Below are 19634 nucleotides of genomic sequence, written 5' to 3'. Positions count from 1 at the left end.
AACAACAAATAAACCTAACCATGTCAACCAAACGGGTTGGTGAGCTTGTAGGTTTTATCTTATACAACCAAACAAAACAAGGTTTCAAAATACATATGTTCAAATAAAATATATCTTTAGTTCATATATGCAAACAAACCATTAATACTAATAAACACACGTTGGAATTCCTGACTACATTTCAACCCTTCAACTCGTCTGATTACAGAACAGGTTATTCCAAATAATGTGCACTCACAAGGATTGGCGCGACAACATCAGAATGGGGGTCTGTGGGTCCCCAATAGTACTATTAACGTTATTCAAGACTTCAAGGTGTTTGTTGCTTCGTGTTAATCAAGGAATTTTTTATGCGAATGGCTTATTTATGTATTAAGTTGATTACGTATATCTTGACTTTCAATTTAAACAATAATAACACATGTTTCCCCCAAAAACAATTTAAAAACAGTAAAAAGTGGGGACTACAAGAACTCACAGTTTCGGTGTAAAGCCAGTTGAAAACCAAGCTTGAACTTGTAGCCAGTCGGTCGCGATCCTACACTCTGAAGGTCTCCTAATAAGGCTCGGTATCAAATGTATATTTTGACTCGGGATAAAATCACAAATATTGAGAAATAGCGAAGAGCCGAGTTTTAACGATCGAATCTCGTATACTGTCACACCCCGACCAATGAAGGCGGAAACATCGAGGCGCGACATGATTGTTCATTTGCACAACGACACTATAAAGTGACAATATTTAAACAACTCATTTAAATCCATATCATCATAAATAACACAACAATTGTTCCTACAAAATGCCAAATAGATAGATAAACAAATAACTTGTTCTTTCATTTTCTAATATCCTAAAGCCAAGATGATAAGTTTCTTCAAGTAATCCAATCAAGCTAACATCAAACCTGTAACATTGCATAAAATAGAGTTTGTCAACACAAAGGTTGGTGAGCAATTTTCATAGTTTTGGACAATAAGTATATAGTATGAAATCCACAACTAGTATATGAAAATAATAAATAATAGCAACAATTTAGATAATAAAACCGTCAATAAGAATACATTGACGACAATAATGAAATCGTCAATAAGAATACATTGACGACACCTTTCTATACGGGGATACCATATATACTCGGAATTAACGTATGATCATACTTTGATGAGGCTACCCGCCTTAGCATTCAAGAGGCTACCCGCCTTAGCATTCAAGAATTTGCACATAATCATGTAAAGCATATAAAACCAAATCGAGCATTTATTTAAGTAAACATACACAATAGGTGTTGTGGTTTAAGACTCAAGTATAAATCATTTGAATTTGAATAAGTATGCAATGCCACCCCCAAAATAAAAGATGGAAAACGGGGGATGAGAAATTACTCACATTAACAAGTAACTTGAAAGATAGTGTCGTGAATAATCGGAGAGATCGGTTTAACGAGCAAGACCTATATTAAACAGGTATTGTGTTAGTAGGCGTCTTGGAAGGGTTTAAAGTAAAATACATGACAAATAAAGTAAATAAATAAAGTTTAGGGTTTAATATGTAAATATTTGAGAAATTAAAGAAACGAGTTTTGTAAAATAAGTTACTCGAAACTGGGTCTCGATATTCTATTCATTAGTTTTTTTTTACTCAACCTATGTTTAGTAATAATGTGGGTTAAATGCAATATTGCAAAATCCTTGGTTATAAGAATACTAAAACGAGGTTTAAACGAGTGTTTGGGTTTGTCGGTTCGAGACTTGATAATTGACCAAGCTCAAAGTTAACTTCCCAAAATAATAAATGGTATGAGAAAACTCAATAAAATCAAAATAGACTTAACCAAGTATGTAGTTCTATTGTGAAGAACCTTAACGTTCGTAAAGCGAGTATACGACTTTATCAGTCCGAACTTGTTATAAGATCAAGTTTGTTTAGCGATGTGCCGAGTATGTTTAGAAATTTACTAAAATTGTTTTAAAATATACTCTTGAAGAAAAATATGAGTTTTGGTGGCTAAAAACACACTTGTGTGTCTTAAGCGAGTGAACTCAGTTTAGTTCGGTTTTTGGTTCGGTCCTTGATTCGGAATAAGACCGAGGATGGTTACCACATACCCAATTACCATGGAACTTGTAAAATAACTTATAAATGATAATACTCAAGTTTTATATTCAAAAAGTTAACAATAAAGCTTTTTGAACGAAAGTTCGGTTTTTGGTTTGGTTCTCAACTTGGGATGAAACTGAGGCTAGTCACCACATACCTAATACCATGGAACTTAACAAATATGAACAATAAACTAAAATATGCAGAAGTTAAGCAAGTATAACAAGTTATATGTTTAGATTTGTTAAATATATAAACAAGGACTACAAAGTCCTCCATGTAACCTTGCCTTACTAGCCCGACATTTCAACCGGTCGAGACAGGAGAAATGAAAGACCGAAGGTAAACAAGGAGTGTATATTATATATATGTTGTATATGTTGTAACATCAAGCTTTAAGTATCGAGAAGTTAGTTAGAAAGAAAGATTAACTTAGTTTGACCTTGAGAGTCAAATTATGAAGAACAACCTTAGAATTCAAGAATTTGAGAGAGAAATGAGGAAATGAGCAAGCACAAATGAAGAAGACGAGTGTGTATATATAGGGTAAGTTGAATGGGTCTTTCATAAAGGGTGTTGCATGAAAATGGGTTGGTTATAAACCCAAGAAAGCACAAACTACAAATGGGTCCTTAAAGTCTCCATTTTGGTAGTTTTTGTCCCTGGAGTTCGTTTTGATCGTTTTCGGGGCATTTTAAGAACCGAAAAGGATGTTTTTTTAGATCCGAATACTATAAAACAAATATATAACATAAAATTCATCATTTTGATAATATCGAAAGATTCGGGATACAAAACGGGTCGGGTTTACATTAAGAATACAAGTATAAAATAACCCGAAATTGACAAATGTCACAGTATCCCCTACTTTAGGAAATTTCATCCCGAAATTAAGAAGATGTAAACAAATGTTGATATTTCTCCTTCATCGAGTATTCTCGTTACCATGTAAACTCCGGGCCACGTCGTGATTCTCATCGAACTTTAACTAACTTGATGCGACTTCTCTTGGTTTTCTTTTCGTTGCGGTCCATGATTTCAACGGGTCGTTCAACCATGATCATTGATTCATTGACATGTACTTCGTCGAGAGGTATACGGAGATTACCTTCGGCTAAGAACTTCTTGAGATTTGAAACATAAAAGGTCGGATGAACACCGGTGAGTTCTTTCGGTAGTTCGAGTCGGTAGGCTACTTTTCTGACTCGCTCAAGAATCTTGAATGGGCCTACGAAACGGGGAGCTAGTTTTCCTTTCTTTCCAAAATGAACAACTCCTTTCCACGGGGATAATTTGAGAAGGACGAGATCGTCGACATTGAATTCGATCGGTTTTCGCCGTTTGTCGGCGTAGCTCTTTTGTCGACTTCTAGCGGCAAGTAGGTTCTTGCGGATTTGGTAGATACGGTCGGTGGCTGATGACCGTCCTTTGAGTCATGCAAAAACCTAATTAACCTAAGCATCTAGGGTAAGTCAGGTATCGTATCCACCAGGAGTATGTGGTCAGTGTGAAATGAAATCAATTCCTAAACATATGAAGTAATTCAATTAAAGTGCTGATCACACTAGCAAACGGTTTATATGTTATAACAAGCAACCAAGTAATCACGTATTCAATCAATTAACAAAGATAAATCACACCCGGGAATCCAAGTAATTAACCTAACAGCAAACTCATGCAACGTAACAGATTAACAATCACTGATCAATACCGATTGACTAACTAGATAAACCTTAGGCATCAACACTTACTAACACACGACACTGGTTATCAAACAGTCCCTGCCAGTGTGACTCAACTAAGGGAAAGCGTATGCTTCATCACATTCAACTAGTCAAAACAATCCTATTAGCAATTATCATAGCAACTGGCACAATAATCGTTCTGATCGAAATAAACCTAAACCGACTGAGTGCACAATAATACTAGAAATCAATACTCATAGATTAATCAAAGATCATTACAATCAATTTGTTTTAAATACATGAGAAAAACTGAAAGATACAATACTCTACATCCCGGGTACGACTCGAAGAAACTAGCCGCACATCGGCATCTCTCGGGCCTCGGTTATGATCTGGTAGGCCATGTAGGACACTTAGAGATGATTGGAGGTGATGGGGGCTTGCTCTTTTGCTCTGAAAATCGCCTGAAAGGTGCAGAATGGCGTCAAGGGTCGTCAAAACGAATATAACATAAAACCCTAAATTTTCACGATTCTAGGGACCATCGCGTAGCGCGATGGTCCTCTCTCCTGGTCCGTCGCGCTACGCGAAGGACCAAAGTCAACGCTATCATGTACAGGGCATCGCATAGCGCGATGCCCCACCTTCAACACCTATCGCGCGACGCGATGGGTCTCTTTTCTCAGCAATTTCGTCTAACTGCCTCGGTAAGCGTGTTGGACATCCGGGTCTTCATTCCATGCTCGTACAGGTCCAAATTACGCGCGTTAAGTACCTGTGACCTGAAACACAATAAACTTGTATGAAGTACCAAAGTTCCTAAACTAAACGATTAAAACGAGTACGTTAACACACGAAAATATGTACAAATAAACCGAACATCACATCCCCACACTTATCTTTTGCTTGCCCTCAAGCAAAACTCTAAAGTAAACATTAACCACCATCATAGGTCAACCAATTATCACCATTAATACTAGCAAGGTTTAAGGTCATACCCAATTTCCCAGACTGACACTTTCTAGATTGACATCCCACAAATAAAGTTAATGCTACCATAAAACTATAGAATTGCCCAGACAAGTGTACTTTGTTTCCGGTTAGAGCATACATGTTCACACCCCTCACACTATCAACACTCCTCTCGGTTTAATATCTGGACTGAAAAAAGATGTGCCAGTATATGTCTCTGCCCTCAAATACCTAATATGAGTTACAACTTAATATGCTTGCAAGTCAGTCTTATCTCCACCCATTAACCACCGGTTGCATAAAGACTCGGACTAAGGTTTTGCTGAAGCTTAGGTTTGGGTGTGGATTAGGCTTATTTAGTGACTCAGGTGGATGAAATCCAGTAAAACAAACCAATGTACAGACTCACAACTACAAACGACTAGATACAAACTCGACTGCTATTAACAACTGAAATACTGAATTGATAGATTCTTTTTGTCTTTTTGCTGATTTTTTTACTATAATAATAACTGAAATGACTGATAATTACAACTCAGAACTTGACAACTTTACAACTCGTCTAACTAAGTACAGCTCGAAATATATACAACTCGATAACGAACTGGATTTCATCACACGAGTAAAAATAAAATAAAGGCCAAGGCTGAAATGGTGTGTAATGTTCAGTTTAACAAACGAAAAAAAAATATGGTCCAAACGGGCTCCTAGGGGATACTGTCGGGTAAGGAATTTATTTAGTGAGGAAAATATGTACGGAATGGGTTTTTTAAAGTCCAATGGTATTAAGATCTCAAAAAGCATGTGACAAGCAAGTTCTAATTCTGTAAAACATACCGGTTTCTCTCAATAAATGAAAAGACATGTTTTATATCTATTATATAATATGTGTATTAAGTATAGGGGCTAATCTCACAATATGTCTGGAAATATGGGCTGCCGATATGAAACATGTATACCCGTCCCCTTGACTCGTTATCCCGACCTAAACGATTCCATTTTCAAACTTATCATTTTAAAAACATTTGTCGGGAAAACTATCGAGAAGCTGAAAAACCAACCATGACCAAAAACCTCTAACTTGGTATTAATAGCAATAAGTGACAGTTAACAACTTAAGTTTCTGAATACTGTACGAGGTACTATCGGGCTAAAAATTTTCAATTTTCCCCCATCCCCACACTTGAGGTTGACATTGTCCTCAATGTTAAAATAATAATAAAACAATTAATAATCATTTGGGGGACAGGGTTGAACTGACAGTTTTTCCACTTAAAACTCGGGGAACAAATATGATGAACTTAATCAAATTATAGAATTACAATTCTAAAAACTAAATTAAAAATAACAAAATAGTTTATGAAACTGAAATTACCTGATAGAAAGGACAATGCAATGCTAAACTCGGCTCACAACTCTCAACACACTCGTGACACATGTCTCCACCACTGACCAATTCCGTCTAACCAAATCTGCACAAATCTCGAGACATGTATAAGCAACCACTCACAAGTATAAGACATAGATCTTTCGAGAGTTAAAATTATTATTAGATTATAAAGATATTACCAAGCCGAGTTAATCAATTTCATAAAAAAATTTCGTTAATTAATTAAAAATAATAAAAGACCTAACTCACTTTCGTAGGAATCACAGTTGCATTTAGCGTATGCAACAAGCCTTTTAAACCCCCCGGTAGCCTGAGTGGACGAGTGAGGTCTCGTGAGGGTTTATAGTGAACACACTCACAAAGTTCCAAAGCAACACAAACAAATATACAAAAATATACAAATATACAAATCAAATACAGCAGACAAACATCACCAAATATATACAAATGTTACCCAACCGGTTACCCATACATGTTTCCAATTATAATATAATATAATACAGACCATATAGATAAAAACAAAATAAATAGAAAACAAACAAAAATGGCAACCGGCGTCTTCTGCCAACTAATCACCTCCCTCGGGGTCAGACTGATCAGCTGCCTGACGCGAGCCAGATGCCTCCGCCTGATCTCCAACCTGCTGACGTGTCTGTAAAGATGCTGGGATCGGTACCTGCAAATGAGTGAATAGTATGCGGAAATACTCGTCCTGGAGGGCCATGTAGGCCCGCATCTCCATCTGCTGCTGATGTATACTCTCTAGTGTGACTGGCGGCTGCGGTGGCTGGCGTAGAGGGTGCTACTGCTGAGGTCTCATGATGTGGGGGACATGGACGGGCTGTCGATGAGTTGGGATACCCATCTGAAGCGCGACAGCCGCGTCTGTCCCCGGAGGTGGTGGTGCCTGAGGACCCTGTCGGACCGGGACGAGCAAGGGTGGATCATGAAACTCACAGTACCCGACCCTCCGGGCATCCTCCAATTCGTATGGGGTCGTAGCAGGCCCTCGGGTGAAATAATCAATCGTGTAACGGTCAAATACCCCGAGGCGCTCTGCGATACGAGTAATGTACGGCCCCATAGCTAACTGGGCTGACCGGCCCTACCAACTACGGCTCCGAGAGAATGACGCAAGAAGCAACGTCGCTATATTGGCCTCCCGGCCCGTGATCATCGATAGCAGTGAGAAAAGATCAATGTTGCTGCACTTATCGTGGCCCGAATGACGACCCACGATAGAGCAAGCAACAATGCGATGAAGGTAACTGTGGACGGGGTCCCGAATGGACGACTCGACAACCGTGCTCGAGTGGGCCCAGTCCGCTATCGTGACCCAAAACTGACCCAACTGGGCCTCGGTCAGCCAGAACTGTCGGTCAGTCTGTGACCGAAGAGTATAGCCCCGGAGGCTCATAAGGAACTCTGGGGTCAAAACCTCCTGCTCGGTGTAGTACCCAGTGGCCACGACGAACTGTGGTTCAGACATCTCGAATGTCTGCCGGCCAAGGGCCAAAGACATCGCATGGGGCTCAGAGAAATCGGTGGGCACGTCTCGGAATGTAGAAAAGAACTCACGTGTGAGCTCGACATACTGTATCGAGTCACATGTGAGGAGCTGTACCCACCGGTCACTCAACATCGCTCGGACGTCCACCTCACGGCCTATTGCAGCGAGCAGAGGCCAGTCGATCGTCCGATGCCGGAAAAGCAGCATCGCCGCGAAACGACGATACGTAGTCTGCTCCTCCGACAATGGAGCGAATAGAAGAATGATGTGACGGAAAAGGCGGCCGTCCCCCACGATCGCCTCTCGATCCGTATCGGGAGTGATCAGGATCTCGTCCCCATCGTACCTGATAACCCGTGGTGGATGCAGCATGGGCTGTGGGGGCTCTGGTGTACCTCTCGGTCGGGCCACAGGACCACGTCGTCCCGCGCCGGCTGGTCTCTGCCTCTTGCGCCCGGCGGCGCCTGATGACGGTCCTGGAACGTCTGACATACTGCATGACAGAGATAAAATATTAATATAGGACAAGAAAAATGAGAAAAATTCGGGATAACCTATGTACATCTAAAAGAAATCCAAGCATCTTCGCTCGAATGGAGATTGAGTACGGGCGGATAATCCTAAATACGATTAACGCTCAAAATCCCGAACACGACGTGACACACGACTCGACTCGAACAAACTGACTCGAACGACACGAAAACAGACACACTAACTACTGTCTCGAAAAACGTGCAACACTACAAACATAATCGGGATTCACAGAATCGGACGGATCGGGTCTCGAGATCCATTTATATTATTATAATATTAAATTTTTAATAAAATATATATAAATTATTACAATATTAAATATAATGATATTATTATTAGCAATAAAATTTTATAACATTAGTAAAATTAATATAATAAATTAACATATTATTAGTAGTATTATTAGTAATGGTTAAAATTTTAAAATATTACTATATTAGATATGTATTATTATAATATTAAATTATATTTATGTATTAGAAAAATAAATATTATTAATATTATTATTATTAATTAAAATATTAAAATATTTTTATGTGATATTATATGTTAGACATTAAAATTAATTTTTATAGGTTTTATATTAAGATAATATTATAATATTAAAATATATTATAATAATATTAAAAATTTTAAAATTTTATTATTCTTCATTTATTTTACTTATATTATTATTAGTATTATTTAAAATACAAAACCCGACCCGACATCACATTTTAAACATAACCCGACATAAAACTAATCTCCCGCCAAACTCCAACCCGCCAAAACCCGGTAACCAAACATAATCACCCAAACCACAGTTTCTAATGCTCTAAACTTAGACCGACGTAACCCGACACCAAAATTAACACCCAACACCCCTAAACAAACAAATAATAATTAATCGATTAAATTGAATCTGTTACCTCGTTAAATGGGAAAACTAAGAACTCAAATACGGATGTGTTGGTGATTGCCGGCGGTGATAGATTGCGATGGTGGAGTGGCAATGATGGATGGTGGTTGTTGTGGCAACGGCGCCTGGTGGTCGGAGACGGTGGTAGGTGGGTGGATGGACTACGGCGACGGAGAGTGGTGGAGTGGGGATGAGGATGGTGACAGTGGTGTGATGGTGGTACAACGGTGATGGAGAGAGAGAGAGAGAGAGAGGTGAAGAGAGAGACGGGAAGGCAGTGGTGATCGGAGAGAGGGAGAGGTGAGGGTGGTGGGTTATGAATATATATATATATATATATATATATATATATATATATATATAATATACATATGTAACATCCCGAAATTTCCAAAATAATATTAATTATATTACTTAATAATAGATGGAAAGTTTACTCGGGTTATCAGGAAATAAATAATAGAATAGGAGTTGGTATGGGTCGGGCTAGTGTTGGGTAATGGATGTGGGTTATGGACTTGGATTAATTAAGATGGGTTAAATGAGAAGGGGATCTAAGGGATATAAATATCCCCTAAACCCAAAATATCTTCATTCCATCTTATCCTTTCAACACTCCAAAAAACACACACATACACCACAACTTCGCCGGCGGCCGGAACCGGGCAGATCCGAGGAGAGGAACGGGCAGATCCGAGAGAGAGAGAGAGAGCGATTAGTTGTGTTAACAAGTTAAACGAGATCCAAACAAGCTCAAAAAGGTATGATTCTTGATCTTTGAAGTTTAAAGATCCAAGCTTTTTAGTGTATAAGCGACCGAAAATGGTCGGGAAGCGTAGTGGGTGATATTGAACCATAGAAAGGGTGTTAAAATCGCTCAAAATGCTGGAAAGAAACCGAACAGCGGCTGTCTGGGCAACTTCGCCTGCATCTGGGCAACTTCGCCTTCAAAGCGATGAACTTCGCCTGCAAGCTAAGTTCGCCTGATGAACTTCGCCTGCAAGCTAAGTTCGCCTGATGGCAACTTCGCTGTAAAGTTAAGTTCGCCTAACTGGTAACTTCGCCTGAGGCCAAGTTCGCCTGATGACAACTTCGCCTGAAGCCAAGTTCGCCTGATGGCAACTTCGCTGTAAAGCTAAGTTCGCCTAGCTGGTAACTTCGCCTAAAGCTAAGTTCGCCTAAGGTTAACTTCGCCTAGAGCTAAGTTCGCCCGAGGTTTAACTTTGCTTAAAGTCAAGCTCGACCCCAGCCAGGGGCTCTGCCCCTTGGACCCTGCTAGGGGCTGCCGCCCCTAGACCCCGCTGCCAGGGGCGCTGCCCCCGGACCCCCGTTCGTTGTGGGTAGTGGTTAAGACTGGAAAGATGATATGAGTAGTGATAGTTGTTTGATACGTGTACTTGTTATACAGTCAGCCGTGCACAGCTGAAGAAAGGGATTACGATTAACGGTGAACGTAACCGTGTTCAGGTGAGTTTCTAGCCCCATTCCTTGTTATGTTTTCGGGGCTGTGTGCATACTCAATGTGATAGTTAATACACTTACCTTAAATGGTAAGTGTATGCCGTGTATAATATATGTGATAGATACGATTGATTTCTTGACGGTACGTGAACGATCTTCGGATATTGCACGTATCGTCAAGGGAAGTGATTAGCTCCTTACATGGATATTAAATAATAACTTATAGATAGTGTTCCTTCTATGGAAAGTATAGTGTTCCTTCTATGGAAAGTATAGTGTTCCTTCTATGGATAGTAAAGTGTTCCTTCTATGGAAAGTATACAGAGTGTTCCTCCTATGGAAATTATATATAGTATGGTAATGGTAATGGTAATGGTTCTTTTAATAGATATTACGTGACGATCCTCCTATTGATATTTATACGAGGTTAAGGTAGTAATATGTGTCTTCGGATACGGGAAGAAATATATGGGAATAAATTGTATGTTGCCTGATTAACTAGAACTCACTCAGCGTAGCTGACTTTTAGTATGCACGCAGGTGAGCTGATTATAGAGTTAGCATGAGGATGGCACATGGCATGGATTGAACGGTTGGCATCTGAAGAAGAAGAAAAGATGTTTTAAATATAAGTTTTGTGTTATGGTATCAAAGAAAAGATTTAATGTTTTGTAACAGATGATTGATGTTTTACCTTCCGCGAAAAGTTTTAATAAACTCTAATTTGAAGAACTGTGTTTATGAGTAAATCCGACGCTAAAGTAGGGCTACCGGGTTTGGGGCCTTACAACATATCATTATATTATATTTTTTTTGGATTAACCATGGCCTATCGCGTAGCGCGATGGGTCATGGTGAGAAGGATCGCGCTACGCGACCCATTTCTGGTCAGGCTAAGGTTCAGGGACAATCGCGTAGCGCGATGGTCTCTGATCTGGCGTCATCGCGCTACGCGATGACGTCAGATGTCTGGGATGCCAAGGTAACCATCGCATATCGCGATTGTTAACCTCCTGAGAACAGAAAGTTTTTTCAAATTTTGCGTTTGGCATTTTCCGACCCGGTCACTTTTCGACATCCCGACATCACCCTGAACACGTTTCCGAAGTCGAAATTTGCAATGCGTACCTGGATTGACGTGAAATTGACCAAGACTTACTGAACCTCCATGATGCACACTTCACCAAAAGCCTCCCCACACTTGCGATTTGCTGTATAAAACTCGAGACAAAAGTCAAACAACGACTCAACAAACAGAAAATAAAATGGACACACTTACAAACTCCGGGTTGCCTCCCGGTCAGCGCTGAATTGCGTGTCTACAGCTCGACAATGCCTCGAATGCCTCAATTATCCTCATAAACCGATGAGGTCACAATGAAGCTCACCGATTCCCTATCCATCTTGTGAATATCATCCATCTCCAAATATGGCTTCAACCTATAGCCATTTACCACTTGCTGAATATGATCATCAAAGTCTTCAATCTCAAATTGTCCATGATTCCCAACTCCAACAATCAAGAATGGGCCCGTCCACTTACTCTTCAACTTACCCGGGAAAAACTTCATTCTTGTGTTGTATAACCATACCTTTTGACCAACCTCAAAGCTTTTCAACCGGATCTTCGCATCATGAACCTTTTTCATTTTCGCCTTGTAAGCCGATGCACACTCATACGCTTCATCCCGCAACTCCTCGATCTCGCACAATGCTAATTTCCTAGCTTTACCTGCATCATCTTAGCTATTATTAAATTCCTTAGTAGCCCAATAAGCACGTTGTGCAATCTCAACCGGTAAATGGCAATCCTTTCCATACACAAGTCTATATGGTGTGGTTCCAATTGGCATTTTAAAAGCAGTTCGGTAGGCCCATAAGGCATAGGTCAACTTTGTTGACCAATTTTTCCGGTCCGTTCGAACAGTTTTCTGTAAAATTTGTTTAATCGGCCGATTTGAAACCTCAACCTGTCCACTCGTTTGTGGATGGTAAGGTGTTTCAATTCTATGATCCACTCCATATCTTTTAAGCAACTTCCCAAATTTAAAAATTTTAAAATGGGAACCCCCATCACTAATAATAGTTCGGGGAATTCCAAACCTCGAGAAAATGTTGCTTTGTACGAAATTACAAACTATAGAGTGATCATTTGGCTTAGTGGCTATCGTTTCGACCCATTTAGAAACATAATCGACAGCCACTAGGATGTATAAATTACTGTACGAGTTCGGGAATGGGCCCATGAAATCGATCCCCCACACGTCAAAAATATCAATTACTAGTATCGGTTTCAAGGGCATCTCATCCCTCTTGGAGATACTCCCGAGTTGTTGACACTTCAAACAGCGTGTCGCAAACTCGTGAGCATCTCGAAACAGTGTTGGCCAATAAAAGCCACTAGTCAACACTTTTCTAGCGGTTTTCTGTCTGCTAAAATGACCACCACACGCAGATGAATGCGCATGCTCCAATACTGATCGAACATCCTTTTCAGCTATGCATCTTCTAATCATCTGATTAGCTCCAATCTTGAATAGATCGGGATCCTCCCAAATATACTGCTTCGCCCGTGACATCAAATGTTTCTTCTTCCTCCTTGGCCAGTGTTCGGGTAAATCACCTGCAACTTTAAAATTGACAATATGAGCAAACCAAGGGTTTTGGGAAACCGCCATAATCTGTTAGTCGGGGAAAGACTCGTTTATGGGTCCATCCCGGTCTCCATCTTTAATCACAATCCGGGACAAATGATTCGCAACAACATTCTCTGTTCCCTTTTTGTCCCGGATTTCCAAGTCAAATTTCTGCAACAACAAAACCCATCTTATTAACCGGGGTTTCGCGTCTTTCTTGTCCATGAGGTACCTAACTGCAGAATGATCCGAATAAACAATTATTTTGCTACCCCATATATAAGAACAGAATTTATGCAAAGCATACACTACCGCAAGCAACTCCTTCTCGGTTGTAGTATAATTCAACTGAGCGTCCGAGAGGGTTTTGCTTGCATAGTATATGGCAACGGGTTTCTTCTCAACCCGTTGACCCAAAACAGCCCCGACTGCATAATCATTCGCGTCACACATGATTTCAAAAGGCAATTCCCAGTCGGGTGATTGCAAAATCAGGGCTTCCACTAACTTCTGTTTCAGAATGTCGAAGGCCTTAGTACATTCCTCATTAAAATCGAATGGGGAATCTTTTAACAATAGGTTACTTAAGGGTTTGATGATGTCACTAAAACCTTTAATAAATCTTCTATAAAACCCAGCGTGCCCGAGGAAAGATCTAATGCCTTTGACATTTTTGGGATGAGGTAAAGTGGAAATAACTTGGACCTTAGCTTGGTCCACCTCGATCTCACGACTCGACACAACATGGCCCAATACAATCCCTTCCTTGACCATGAAATGGCTCTTTTCCCAGCTAAGAACCAAATTTATTTCGACACATCTTTCAAGAACTCTCTCAAGTTGATGTAAACAAGACTCAAAAGATGTGCCAAAGATTGAGAAATCATCCATGAAAATTTCTAAAGACTCCCCCACCATATCGGAAAAAATACTCATCATGCACCTTTGAAAGGTGGCGGGAGCGTTGCACAGTCCGAATAGCATTTGCTTGAATGCGAAGGTGCCAGACGGGCATGTGAACGTAGTCTTCTTCTGATCTTTAGGATGAATCGCTATCTGGTTATAACCCGAATAACCATCTAAAAACAATAGAATTTTTGACCCGATAGCTTTTCTACAATCTGATTGATAAACGGAAGCGGAAAGTGATCTTTCGATGTTGCCGCGTTCATTTTCGATAATCAATAAAAATACGGCACCCGGTTACTAGCTGGGTGGCAACCTCGTTACTTGAGTCGTCCTTAACGACTTGGATGCCCACCTTCTTTGGGACTGTTTGAGTCGGGCTCACCCATGTGCTGTCTGAAATGGCAAAAATAATTCCAGCATCGAGCCACTTCAGCACCTCCTTCTTCACAACTTCCCGCATGTTCGGGTTCAACCGTCTCTGAGCATCATGCGTGGGTTTAACATCCGGATCTGTCAAAATTTTGTGCATCACTATCGAAAGACTAATCCCTTTCAAATCCGCAATGGACCACCCAATCGCCTCCTTGTTCGCCACCAGCACCTTCAGCAAAACAGATTCCTGTTCCAAAGAAAAGTTAGAAGCTATAATAACAGGCAATGTGTCATTCTTGCCCAAAAATGCGTATTTCAAATGCCTCGGTAGCTCATTCAGCTCGACTTTCGGTGCTTCCAGTAACGATGGTTTCAACCTGGTATCAATATTCTCGGGAAGCGGTTCCACCTGAATCGACCACGGGGGTCGATCTCCCCGTAAAGCTGCAACCTCCAGCTTCTTCTCCTCCTCTTCCAGCTGCTTATCAGTCTCCACCTGTAACCTGTCAAACATAAAGCACGTCTCCGTTGTGCCGTCCGGATCCACGACAGAGTCATATAACGGAATGCACTCGTCAATAATGTCCGCCATAAAGCATTCATCATCGACTGGAGAATTATTTGCATGTGTGAAAACATTAAATCTAAGCTTAAGGTTACCAAATGCCACGTCTATAGTACCGGTTCGACAATCGATTTTGGCATTTACGGTGGCCAAAAATGGCCTACCGAGGATAACCGTGGGCTGTTTGGTTCTCTCACCCGAAACATAATCGAGAACCAAAAAGTCAACTGGATAGTAAAAATCTTCCACCTTAACAATCACATCATGTAACATTCCCCGGGGAAGTTTCGGTGTTTGGTACGCGAGAACAACCGTAGTCGCGGCTGCCCGAAGCGGACCAAAGTCATACTGATCGTATAGACTTCCCGGGAGGATGCTAATGCTAGCTCCCAGATCAAGGAGTGCCCGTGTCATTTTGAAATCACCCACCTGAATGGATATAATGGGCGTTCCTGGATCTTGTAGCTTAGGTGGAAGAGCACCCGAAAGAATTACACTCACATTATCTGTTAAATCAATCTGTTTAGGGATCTTTCGGTTCCGTTTCTGTGTGCACAAATCTTTCAAGTACTTCGCATAGGCGGGAACTTGTTTTATGGCATCTAAAAAAGGAATATTAATTTTAACCTGTGTAAACGTTTCCCACATTTTCTCCTGTTGCGGGCCCCGTTTAGATGCCATCTTCGCCTTTGATGGCGACAACAAGGCATCGGGATAGGGGACGGTTTTGGCCTTCCCCGTGTCCTTAGACTTGTTATTACCATCCTTCAGAATCGGTTCGTTTATTTTAAATTTGCTTTTATTATTTTCAATTATAACCGGGTCTGGCTCGTCATCACTGACGACTGACTCATCAACATCTTCCACCACCCCATCGACCCGAGATGGTGGACCCCCAACCTTATTATCATACTTTTTCCCATTTCTTAAAATACTTACCTGACTAACGTGCTTCTTCGAACTCGAACTCGAACTGAGGTGTTGCGGGTTCACTGTGGTATCACTCGGTAACTGACCCGCGATTTTCTGCAACTTTGCCATATCTGCTGCAAGCTAACCAATCTGTTTTAACATTGCTTCTGCTGACTTGTCTCTTAACTCGAATTGTTTCTGCATTTCCTTCTATTTATCAGTCACGACCTTCAACAACGCATCTAACTTTGCATGTATCGACTCGTCTGAATTTCCCGAACTACCCTTCTGCTGGTCCTGATTCTGATTACCCGACGAACTATTACCCCGGTAACCATTTCTGTTATATCCCTGACTGTTAGACTGACTGTTCGAACCACCCTGTCGGTAGCTGCTCTGCTATCGGTTCTGACTGGACCCCTGAAAGTTCGGGTTCGACTGGTTCGACGTGTTCCCGTATTTGAAATTCGGGGTGATTCCTTAAGCCCGGGGTGATAAGTGTTTGAATTGAACCTTTGGCCCTTGGACTCCCCGTATGCGTAACTGACTTCCTCCTCATTAGTATACTCGTCATCATCGAACCCGGGGCAATCTTCAACCTTATGCCCTAATCCACCACAATCTGAACAAACCGGGAATTTCACCCCGACTTTACCAACCTCCTTCTTTTTCTCTTTCCGATAACTCGCGAGTTCCCGTTCCAACTCTGCAATTCTGTCTGACTCGCTCGAGGCTGATTTAACTGTTCGGGTGACCCCGACTTTCCGTCTTCATTCAGCTGTTGCTTCTGACTTGGAATCCTCACACATAAACTCAAGGAAATCCCAATCATCCTCTTCGGGTTGATTCAATAACATTCCATTACATGACGATTTCAAATACTTTCGGTCCTCGTATGTCAACCCATCAACGAAACATTTCACTAACTCCCACAACTCAATCTGGTGGTGCGGGCATTTCCTGATCATCTCCTTATAACGAATAAATGCCTCATAAAATAACTCACCCAGTGACTGTGAAAAATGTCGAATCTCCATCCGGGCTTCGTTAGTCTTCGACTGCGAATAATACTCGTTAAGGAAAACCTGCTGTATCTCGGACCAGTTCTCGATACTGTGCATCGGTAGCGAGTTGAACTAGTGTTTTGCTTTGTCTTTTAATGAAAACTGGAAAAACCGCAACCGAACCTCGTCCTGATCATAAGTAACATCACCAATAGACCCGCAAATAGGTGAAAAATCTGACAAGTGTGAATACGGGTCTTCTGATCCCAGTCCGTGAAAATGGGGGGAACTATGTTGATGTAGGACGGACGGGATTTAAATGTCGGCTGTCCCTGAACACGCACCTGAGGGACAATCGGTGATGCACCATCTGAAATAGCCGGTCTGAACCGACTATTAACACCCTGAACCGGAGGCCTGTAATTCCTCTGTCTAGCCCTCGGTTCCTCAAAACCTCCCCGATTAACCTGAATCAGATGTCTCTGTTCCTCCCGATATCTGCCTATACCACCTCGATCAAGATTCCTGTTCCTCCACCTGTTACCTCTTACCCTAATCGGTTCCTCAACCTCTTCAACACGCAAACCCGCATTATCATTTCTCGGCCCAAATTCCTCCTCATCTCCTTCTTCTTCGTCTTCAGTATGAATACTGACATGGTCAAACTCTTGAATGATCTGTTGTCGGTGACGAGGGGTATTGTTCGGGGCTGATGGCCTGGGTCTGTCATGGTTTCGGTTTCGGTTTCTGGAGTGTCGGGCTGCATTCTGAGATTGTTGATTGGTGTTTATTGGTGGTGGTGGATCATTGTTTGGTGGATTCAGTTCGGGTTGGAAAACGTTAAATTTCGGGTGGTGGGTCTTGGTTTTGGTTCTGACCTTCCATATCTGGCTGTCTGATCTGAGCTCGGTTCTGCCGAGCTAACCGTTCGATTTCTGGATCGTAAATCAGTGGAAACTTTCTTCCTGAATGGCGCGTGTGCATAAACCTGTTACCTGCACAAATAACACACCCCGCGTAAAATGGGAAAATAAAACCCAACTGAAAATAAAAATAAAAATAACAACTAAATTAACTTAGAAATCAATTAATCACATGAACACTAAGCGCACTAACTCCCCGGCAACGACGCCATTTAGATGACCGTCGTTTGAGTCATGCAAAAACCTAATTAACCTAAGCAGCTAGGGTAAGTCAGGTATCGTATCCACCAGGAGTATGTGGTCAGTGTGAGGTGAAATCAATTCCTAAACTTATGAAGTTATTCAATTAAAGTGCTGATCACACTAGCAAACGGTTTATATGTTATAACAAGCAACCAAGTAATCACGTATTCAATCAATTGACAAAGACAAATCACACCCGGGAATCCAAGTAATTAACCTAACAGTAAACTCATGTAACTTAACAGATTAACAATCACTGATCAATACCGATTGACTAACTGGATAAACCTTAGGCATCAACGCTTACTAACACACGAAACTGGTTATCAAACAGTCCCTGCCAGTGTGACTCAACTAAGGGAAAGCGTATGCTTCATCACATTCAACTAGTCAAAAAAATCCAATAAGCAATTATCATAGCAACTGGCACAATAATCGTTCTGATCGAAATAAACCTAAATCGACTGAGTGCAAAATAATACTAGACATCAATACTCATAGATTAATCAAAGATCATTACAATCAATTCGTTCTAAATACATGAGAAAAACTGAAAGATACAATACTCTACATCCCGGATACGACACGAAGAAACTAGCCGCGCATCGGCATCTCTCGGGCCTCGGCTATGATCTGGTAGGCCATGTAGGACACTTAGAGATGATTGGAGGTGATGGGGGCTTGCTTTTTTGCTCTGAAAATCGCCTGGAAGGTGCAGAATGGCGTCTAGGGTCGTCAAAACGAATATAACATAAAACCCTAAATTTTCACGATTCTAGAGACCACCGCGTAGCGCGATGGTCCTCTCTCCTGGTCCGTCGCGCTACGCGATGGACCAAAGTCAACGCTGTCATTTACAGGGCATCGCATAGCGCGATGCCCCACCTTCAACACCATCGCGCGACGCGATGGGTCTCTTTTCTCAGCAATTTCGTCTAACTGCCTCGGTAAGCGTGCTGGACATCCCGGGTCTTCATTCCATGCTCGTACAGGTCCAAATTAAGCGCGTTAAGTACCTGTGACCTGAAACACAATAAACATGTATAAAGTACCAAAGTTCCTAAACTAAACGATTAAAACGAGTACATTAACACACGAAAATATGTACAAATAAACCGAACATCAGTGGCTTCTTAGACCATTTTGGTTCCGGTAATTTGAGCTTCACCGATTTCATTCCAACTAATCGGGAAACGACATTTGCGACTGTAGAGAGCTTCGAAAGGAGGCATGCCAATGCAAGAATGGAAACTGTTATTGTAAGTGAATTCAATGTAAGGAATGTGAGAATCCCAATTCCCACCGAAATCGAGTACACACGCTCGAAGCATGTCCTCAAGTGTTTGAATCGTACGTTCAGATTGTCCATCCGTTTGAGAATGATAAGCGGTGCTAAGATCAAGACGAGTTCCCAAGGTTTCTTGAAGTGATCGCTAAAAACGAGACATGAATCGAGCATCGCGATCGGAGATGATGGTCAAAGGTAAACCGTGGCGACACACGATTTCGCGAACGTAGATTT

The sequence above is a fragment of the Bidens hawaiensis genome, unplaced genomic scaffold (assembly GCF_021521415.1).
Source record: "Bidens hawaiensis isolate Kalapana, Puna unplaced genomic scaffold, B.hawaiensis_p1.1 tig00020431_1, whole genome shotgun sequence".
In the NCBI taxonomy this organism is placed as follows: domain Eukaryota; kingdom Viridiplantae; phylum Streptophyta; class Magnoliopsida; order Asterales; family Asteraceae; genus Bidens; species Bidens hawaiensis.
Note: the sequence above shows the minus strand (reverse complement) of the source record.